Source organism: Amborella trichopoda, chromosome 11, assembly GCF_054954075.1.
Source record: "Amborella trichopoda isolate Santa Cruz 75 chromosome 11, AtrichopodaSantaCruz75HAP2 v2.0, whole genome shotgun sequence".
NCBI lineage: Eukaryota > Viridiplantae > Streptophyta > Magnoliopsida > Amborellales > Amborellaceae > Amborella > Amborella trichopoda.
Window position 1 is genome coordinate 6600622 of NC_142346.1, and position 9481 is coordinate 6610102.

Genomic DNA, 9481 nt, shown 5'->3' on the forward strand with positions numbered 1-9481 from the left:
ATTCCCCAAATCTCCCAGATTTAGGAACACTTTCTTTTGATACAACTCAATCAAGCAAATGAACTCCATCTCTTGTATTGATTCATTTGAAAACAAGATATTAATGTAGAGAGAAAAGCCAAATGAAAAAACTCAACTATTACTAAAGAGAGAAAATCCAAACCTTGTGACGCAAGAAAATAGGATTGGATCGAGTCCCCCAATCTAAAATAAATAGACCAAGATCTTCCACTTTAGCATGAGAGAGAACGGCCTCTACAGTTGTGGTAACTCTATTAGTGTTTGGGGCAGATAGTTTTATAGAGAAGAGAGCAGGAGAGTAGAGCTTATGCCTTCGTTTGTCTTTCAAAAGAGTACTTTAAAGAGAGAGAGAGTAACCCTGCTAGGGTTTGGGGCAAAGGGTTCCACAGAGAAGAGATTGGGAGAGAACAGGTTTGGGGCAGAGAGTTCCCCAGAAGAGCGCGGGATAGTAAATGTTTGTATTTATTTCTATTCAAAGAGTACTTTAGAGAGAGAAAGGCAGAGGAAAATGCTCTCGTGAGGTTGCTAGTTAGATGGTAAGCCTCTAATCTCATCTCGAGATTTGGATACAAATCCAACGGCTATCCATTGGGTCCTATACAATTGGGTGTGTGAAAGTCCTATAGAATCATTACTCATTTAAAAAAGGGTGTGGTTTCTATAAGGTTGTAACATTAAATGATCCAATTAAGGCGCACTTCCAAAATTGATCATAATATGTAATTTCAGTGTAAAACATTGTTAGGATTATTTGAAAATCTATTTTTATATCTAATCATAAAATTTTATACTCAAGAAATAGTTAAAATCAAGTTGATATATAAATATATGAAAATCTTGAAAATGAACGGTCTAGATAATGTGTTGCAAGATGCACTATTTTTAGGACTAAAATTTTTTTATTATTATTTTTCATATTTATCCATCTGAATGTCGATATAATCAATTCGAGGGTTTTTCAACATTAAAACAACATTTTCCAATGAATTTGTGAGGTGCACCTATAATTCTACATTTTGAAGTTGCAACTTCATATAAATTTTGTCCTTTAAAAAATACAATCTAAGAAAAATGGTACTAATATTTGACTCCATCATCTTTTTTTTAAAAAAAAATACAATCTAAAAAAAATGGCACTATTATTTGACTCCATCTTCGAAGTGTCAAGATTGGATCTCACAATTGTCTTTAGGTGGGCCCACACTTTGCACTTTTTCCAAGACGACTTGAGAGTTGTAACCAATGAGAAAAGATGCTTATTTATACCGATCGTACGGACATGACGCTATCAAATGACGTCACTATGAATCTTCTCTCCTGTCACTATCTTCTAGACTCCCTCAGCGAACGCTCTCTCAGATTACTATCTCCTTGACTCCTTCGACAACTAATGCTAAGTTGGTGGAGACGGCTTGACTGAATTAGTAATAGTCTTCAACAAAACAACCAAGTGACTATTTTTCACATAATAACAGTTAACAGTTTAAAAAAAAAACTATTTTTCACATAATCACCACAAAGTAGCCCAATTTTTTTCTTTTTGAACCTTTTTCCTTGCAACTAATCGGCTCAAAAAAAAAAAAATTTGAAGAAAAATAATTGACTTCATACGAGCCCTCATTAAACTTTCCGTGAAACAGATAAAGGTCAGGTTAAGTTACGTAGATGGAGAAAATAAAACTTTGCCAAAGTATTTCTTAAATTATGAATTTATATTATTTGTTTAGGGTGTTTTGTCTAAACAATATGATGTATCGACGCTTCATTGAAGATGTGACTCTTAATAGAGCTGAATAGCGGACCATGATTATTGTAGTCGACCCCAAATAGTTAAAAAATTGTTCTGATGACGATGATGCGGCGAGTCCCATTACAAACTAAAATCCTATGTTTTAATAAGAATAAAGTAAAGGCTGAGATTTGTATAAGACACCCCCCTTATATTGTTGAAGTAAAAGACATTTAAAATTTGCTTGGAGATGTAGTTATGGTGTCATAAACGTTATGATCACTTAAAAATCTATTTTTCTCTAGTCATGAAGTTTAAAATTTAAAAAATAGTACACATCAAACAAATCTTTAGACACTATAATTTGTTATAATATACATTATTTTCAAGACTTGAAATATATTTTTTCGTTATCTTATAACAAATTATCTGAATCGTCCATTTTTAGAATTTGAAAATTCATAATTGGCATTCAATATAGATTTTCAAGCCAGAGGTTGCGAACATCAAAACTACATGTTTTGACAAAATTTATAGGCATAACCTTATTTGTATAGCATAAGGTGTGGTTTCACCCCATCCTGGGGTCGTGGTGGTAGGACCTACACCCTAGTCACCACGTTGTGGTTTACAATCCCATCATAACACCACCCTATTAATGCCTTGAAAAAATTAACTCCTAATCTACTTGAAAAAACGAGTAGGGGCCTATCTTCCCCACTGAATTATCAAAAAAAAAAAAGGCGTTTTATTTTTTTAAAATTGTCCCAAGGTCAACCAAAATGTGGATTTTTTTATTTTTTTATTTTTAGTTTTTTCTTTAGTAGGGTTGTGCCTTAAAGCTTGGGCCACTGTCTAATAACAAAAAAAATAATAATCAAAATTTAGGTTGACCGAGGTTCAAATTTTGAAAAAAATAAAAAAGTGGGTTGATTGACCTTTATGATTTCCATCTATGTGCAAAATATTTTGTATCTTACCTAAAATTTTAGGGTCCATGCGTAAATCACTCTTCTTTTTTATATGGGACGTAGGGAAGAGATCCCCCAAACCATAATAGGGAATAGAACTTGAGAAGTATTTTTGGCCCTTTCACTCACAAGGTACAAAGCAGTGTTCGACAAAATGGGCAAGCAAACGCAGACTTGCCCAATTATCGCGCGTTTAATGGTCAAGCTTGGGATCTTAAAAAAATAGAAGAAGAAGAAGAAAATTATGAAAAATAAAAAAACTAAGAAATTTATTTGTAATATACTTTTTAGAATGTTTTTCATTTTGGCAAAGATTGAGAAGTGATTTGGCCATGAATACTTATTTTTACATTTTTACTTTTTTTTTTAACTATTTTTAAAATACCCTAAGTCACAAAAATAATTTTTCAATTTTTATTTTTCACTACTTTTTTAACCTAATTTTGATGTATTTTATTTAATTTTAATTTAAACATATTTTTGAGATTTTTTGTAATTTTATTATTTATTAATACTTTTTGACCTGGCCAAGACCTGCCCAACTTACGCCGAATTGCTCGAACTCGCATCGAGTTGCCTGGACTCCACCAAGCCTATGAAGGAAGGGTGGTTTAAAAAGATTTGGCTGACGGTGTTTTTATCAAGGTTTGTTCCAAAATCTTTGATGTACAGTAGATTTTAGTTTTTCGTGCTCATAGATGTAGCCCTTCTAGGGTAAACCACGTAAATCTTTATGTTTTTTTGTGTATGTGTTTCATGTTTTATTTTTCGTACTTTATTTGTCAAAAATCAACCCATCGGATTTAGAGCTTCCGCACATAAAAAGTGGTATCATAGCCTGATTTGGAGTTTTCAATATGGCAATAAGGTTTCAATTGCAAGGTTTGAGGTGAAGAAATTTGAATGCAAATGGTATTTTTCAACAAGAATGATGACAAAATTTATTTTGCAAAATACGAACCTTCTAGGGGTAACCATATAAATATTTTTTATATTTGTGTTTTTGTGTATGTGTTCCTTATTTTTTATTTCTGGTACTTCATTTATCAAAAATCAACGATTTGCGTACAAGGTTCCAAGGGGTGGTGCTTCCGCGCAGGGACCAGGAGTCGTGCTTTCCTATACTTGTACGAAGTTAAAAACGCTCAACTTTCCACTCGCTGACCCGGTCTTTTCTTAATGGTTTGAAAAGTCTGGAAGTCCTCTCGCGGATCCCGTCTTTACTCCTCTAAATGGTCGGAAAGTTCTAGGAGGGAGATCCCATGCCTTCTAATACTTAAAAACCAGTATACATCTGTAGGTCTTGAAACACACAAACAAAGAGAAGTAGAGCACGAGCACACTTAGCTGTTCATATTTCATATCGTCCCAGCAAAAATGGAGAACGCAAGCCAAGGTTTGCCGCAGACCATCTATCACGCAGCCCACCCGCAACACCTACTGGTCCTGTCCATGGAGAGGGGAAATTTCAAGTGCAACGCCTGCTGCAGAACAACCAACTCACTTTCGTCTTCCCCATCATACCACTGCGTGCCCTGCAACTTTCACCTGCACCTGCACTGCTCCTCGTTGCCCAAGTTCCAGCAATTCAATAAGCATGAGCACCCACTCACCATCGCCTACGCCCCACCTCAGGGGGCCTTCCAATGCCAGGTCTGTGGCCACCGGGGGGGGAACTACTGGCTGTACAGCTGCAAGCCGTGCCGCTATGACGCCCATGTCCATTGCATTGATCCCCCTCCAGAAGGAGCAGCACAGAACACCAGGGGAGGTAATCGTTCCGCTATGACGCCCATGTCCATTGCATTGATCCCCCTCCAGAAGGAGCAGCACAGAACACCAGGGGAGGTAATCGTTCGATGAGAAATGCGATAGCGGGGGGTGTTGCTGTAGGGGTGGGGCATGCGGTTGGAACGTCGGTACTGCATTCGGTGACAAATGGGAATAATACAGCAGAAGGTTCGTCGTTGACTGGAGCTGATGGTGGTGGGGGGGAATTTTGGGATGGGGTACTCGACGCTCTTGGAAGCATCTTAGGAGGCTGAATATGTCCATCTGATGTGTTTGTAAGTGGTGTTCTCCTCTCTCTCTCTCTCTGTCTTTTTCTCTGCAGGGTTCTGGGCTTTGAAGGGTTGTTTCCTATATCTCTATACAGTTTTCTGAGGATTCTTTGAAGGGTTATTTCCTATCTCTCTATACAGTGTTCTGAGGATTCTTTGAAGGGTAGTTTCCTATCTCTCTATACAGTGTTCTGAGGCTTCTTTGAAGGGTTATCCCCGTTGCCTCTCCCTCTTCTCTCTCTCTCTCTCTTGTTCTCTCTCCCATTGAGGTTTTGGGAGTGCAGTGTAGTGTGTCTTAATTTTCTTTTACTGTTGGTAGTAAGGGATGTTTTCTATTTGAGTGACAAACATATAGTCATTTTATTCTATCGGTTTTTTTTTTCCAACAAGCAACGGCTAGTCTAGCACGAACTTTATTGTGCTAAGGCGCATTCGTTTTGTTTGCACGTTCTCTAATTATATCAATAATTGATTTCCATTTTCATTAAAAAATGGGATTGGAAGGCTATATTGCCTATGAACACGTACGGGAGAAAGAGAAAAGAGATTACTACAACGAATTTTTTAGAATTGAAATATCATTTATTGAAAATTAAGCTAATCAATTATAATGCTCCTCAGCATCATGATCTATATTAGGAACAATTATGTAAGGATACTATTTCAATGCGTTTATGGTTATATTTTCTCGAATATCACACATAAAGCATCTTTATTGGCGGCCCCTTCAGTTTTCGTATTTTGTTTTTTTTTTTTTTTTTTTTTTTTTCCGCAATTGCCCCACGTGTCTGACAATAACAACACGGGCTATATGCAAACTCCATATCGAATTTTATCTACCATGCTCACGTGGTATAATAAGCCATGGAAAACATTTGCTTAGCTATTTTGTCTATTAGTCATACTAGAGGGTTACGGCCCTTTTAATCATGGGGTGCAGTTTGTATAGAGCCTAGGTTCTAAACAATCAAATTAGAGCCTGCCTTCAAGTAGTGTCGAGAAATGTGGTTTCAATACTGAAAATCTTTGTGATAGCCTCAAAATATATTTTTATCTTTATTTATAAAGTTTAAAGCTTCAAAAATAGTGTAGATCGGCATATCTTTGAAAACTTAAATTTTTTGAAAATTGACAATCCAAAAATACGTTACAAAATACACTATTTTCAAAACTTGAAATCCACTTTTTTCTCATATCCATGTATCTTGATATTGAGATGATCAATTTAAGGTTATTTGATAATCAAAACAACATCTTCTAGTGAAATTTTTGTTGTAGGCTCCAATTTGATTGTTTAGAGCCTTGGCTCTATATGAACTTTTCCCTTTAGTCATACTAGGAGGGTCTAGGGTGCATATTAAGTGCGAGGATGGCGGGCATAGGACGTGGAAAGAAGGGCATCACATTTTCACTATATAAGACTCACAAGGACCATGTGGAGGTGAAATTTACCCTGGCTACCTCTTGCTCAAGGGGAAAGGTTTATATACTTCGCCTATAGCATAGAAGATCTATGCTTACCCCACTATCCAGCCGTCCAATTTTGATCAAAAGAGCCACTCACCATTTGATCTTAGATTCAACGTCTCCAAGTATTTTATTGTTAGTTTTTTTTACAAATTGTATGAATATAAAATTTGGTACGTGTCATCTTCTTATTGGGACACACCTATAAAAAATATTAAAAATAAATTTTTGATAAAATTTGATGACCAAAATACCCCTTGAAACTTTCAAGGATATTTTGGTCATTTTAATTTATTGAATTTTTTTTTTATTTTTTTTTGCTAGTGCGAGTTTAATAGGGGATTGGACGTCCAAAATTTGGTGTCAAAATAGTTATAGAAAAAAAATTAAAAATAAAATAGTGTAAACACATGACATTGTGGTTTGAGAATCTTAGCCCTCCATTCAATATGGACAGTTGGATAAGGGGAAGTATATAAGTTTTATGCTTCAGGAGAAACATAGAAAGGTTGCCCCCCTCTAAGTACACTATTTGAGAGAGAGAGAGAGAGAGAGGTGTTTGATGTCGGTCCAACTCGGAACCGGTGGGAGAGAGAGGGGTGTCTGACGCCGGTCCAACTTGGAACCAACCAAATAAACTGGAACTGACAATTGGCCGAGCCAGTTTTGGTCTCTTTGTAAAGAATCCCATAAAAATATCATTGGTTCCTTTTGCTGCACCAAGAGATCACTCCTTGCCAAAAGCTGAACACGTCCTATTCTCGATCAACGCTTGCATTATAGCCTAGAAATCTTTCATTCATCTTCATTTGATCAAGTCTTCTAGCTGTAATATACATGGTGCATCTTTTGCATCTCAGCCCCAAAATTTTGGACTATGAATGCGGTCTCCTTTCTCGATTTTCTTCTTTCAGTGATCTCGGTGGTGCTAATTTTCGGAGATTTGTGGATGTATCTATTCAAATGCGGCCTCCTTCAAAAGTCATCCATGGAGATGAATTTTGGACCTAAAACTTCTCAGATCAATAATCTCGATCACCATGATCATAAATTTGGAAAGGAAAATGGATTTTAATCATTAAAAATCGACAAATTTAAACTTTATTTTTGGACTGTTCATCTTAATTCTTCCCCAATCATTGTATCTCTACTATTTTAAGAGCTGCAAAGCCGTGGATCCAAAGCAGAAATGCACCTGAGTAAGTTTTCATGTGCTTTAAATGAAAACTCATATCAAATGTGCCTATGGAAAACTTATTGAAACTCTTTGCCAGTAACCCAACCACCATAAATTGACTGACATAATAAACAGTACTGCGTATGTGCCTATGGTCGTGTTTGGATGCGAATATGGTGCCGAATTCCCTGTCCTGTGTCTTAGTTCAACACCCAAGCCCAAATCCAATTCCTAATTTTGGTTTCATGAAATTTCAAAACCAAAAATCATGACATGAGCAAAAATTCACATCACCCAAAATCCATAAGGAGCGGATCCCTAGTCTCATATTATATTATGTTATACATGTTATGTGAGAAAATTAGTTACTTGGATAGAGGAATTCGATAGCCAATCTCAATTAGTTAAGAAAAGGCTTTGACGGCGATGATAATGATAAAAGAATTTGATATTGTACTTCCTTCATGTATGTTTAAACTCTACACTTTGCAATTTTGCTACTCAAAGGGCCCATGCTTCTGCCGAATGTTTTATTACTTAGCTCGTGCCTTGGACTTGGCCTGACTTGAGATGAGTAACTCGATAGAGTCCGAGAGATGTACGAGGCCACAAAAAAGCCCTAAAAAATGTAAAACAAAAAATATTAAATAATAAAATAAAAACACTAAAAGTGAAAGAAAACCTAAAAATTAACGCAAGGGAATCCAAATAAACCGAAAAAATTAAAAAAATAGATTTAGACAAAATTAATTTATAATTGGAGACATTTTATAAGAAAGTAAAAAAGGAAATGACCAAAATATGGCATTTGATGATAAAACCTCGATCCAAATTACATGTATAATTCTTATAAATATATCTTACGACTTTTACATATGTTTTAATTTTTGCTCTACTCAGGTAACTTGGCTCGGCCAGGGGCTGAGTCCGAGTGGACCTACTGAGTAATTCTTTAATGCTTTTGCGTCTACCAGAGTGCATTGAAGTAACGGCAGGGAATAAGTTGCTAATATCATGCTTTTATCATCTCAAACTGATCCTGAGTTCCCTTTGGAGCCATCTGCTAGACTTTCTCTCTCTTGTATTTCCTCTTTGCAATTTGGCAAAATGACCTTTACCCTTCTCCCCAAAATTTTTATTCTTATTAGGTCTTTGGGACCATTATCCCGCAATTATGTTTTTTTTTTTTTGTTCTTTTTACAACTTTGATCTTTTTTTTTTTACAAAATACCATACCAATCCATTAGTCAACTCCATTCACTTTCTTTTCTCTTGCCCAAAACCAATCTTTCCTCCGTAGACCCACTCTAAAAATTTAGACTTTCATTTTCTTTAATATCTCTACCTATTTTACAATTGCATCAATATCTTTTCAACTTGGAAAATGATTAATTTAATAAATTATTTTTATTTATTTATTTATTACAAAAATTGATCAAAATACATATAAGAGATGAATTATTTAACAATTAATATATTGTTGTTGTTATAATAATAATAATAATAATAATAATAATAATAATAATAATAATTATTATTATTATTATTATTATTATTATTATTATTATTATTATTATTATTATTATTATTATTATTATTATTATTATTATTACTACTATTATTATTATTATTATTACTATTATTATTATTATTATTACTATTATTATTATTATTATTATTATTATTATTATTGCTATTATTATTATTATTGCTATTACTATTATTATTGCTATTACTATTATTAACACTATTACTATTATTATTATTATTATTATTATTATTATTATTATTATTATTACTATTACTATTATTATTATTATTACTATTATTACTATTATTATTATTACTATTACTATTATTACTATTATTATTATTACTATTATTATTATTACTATTATTATTACTACTATTATTATTATTACTATTATTATTATTACTATTACTATTATTATTATTATCATCATCATCATCATCGTCATCATCATCAACACAATTTGTACATCAAGTCACAAAAAAAAATATAGATGACTAATGTATGGATTTAGTATTTTGTAAA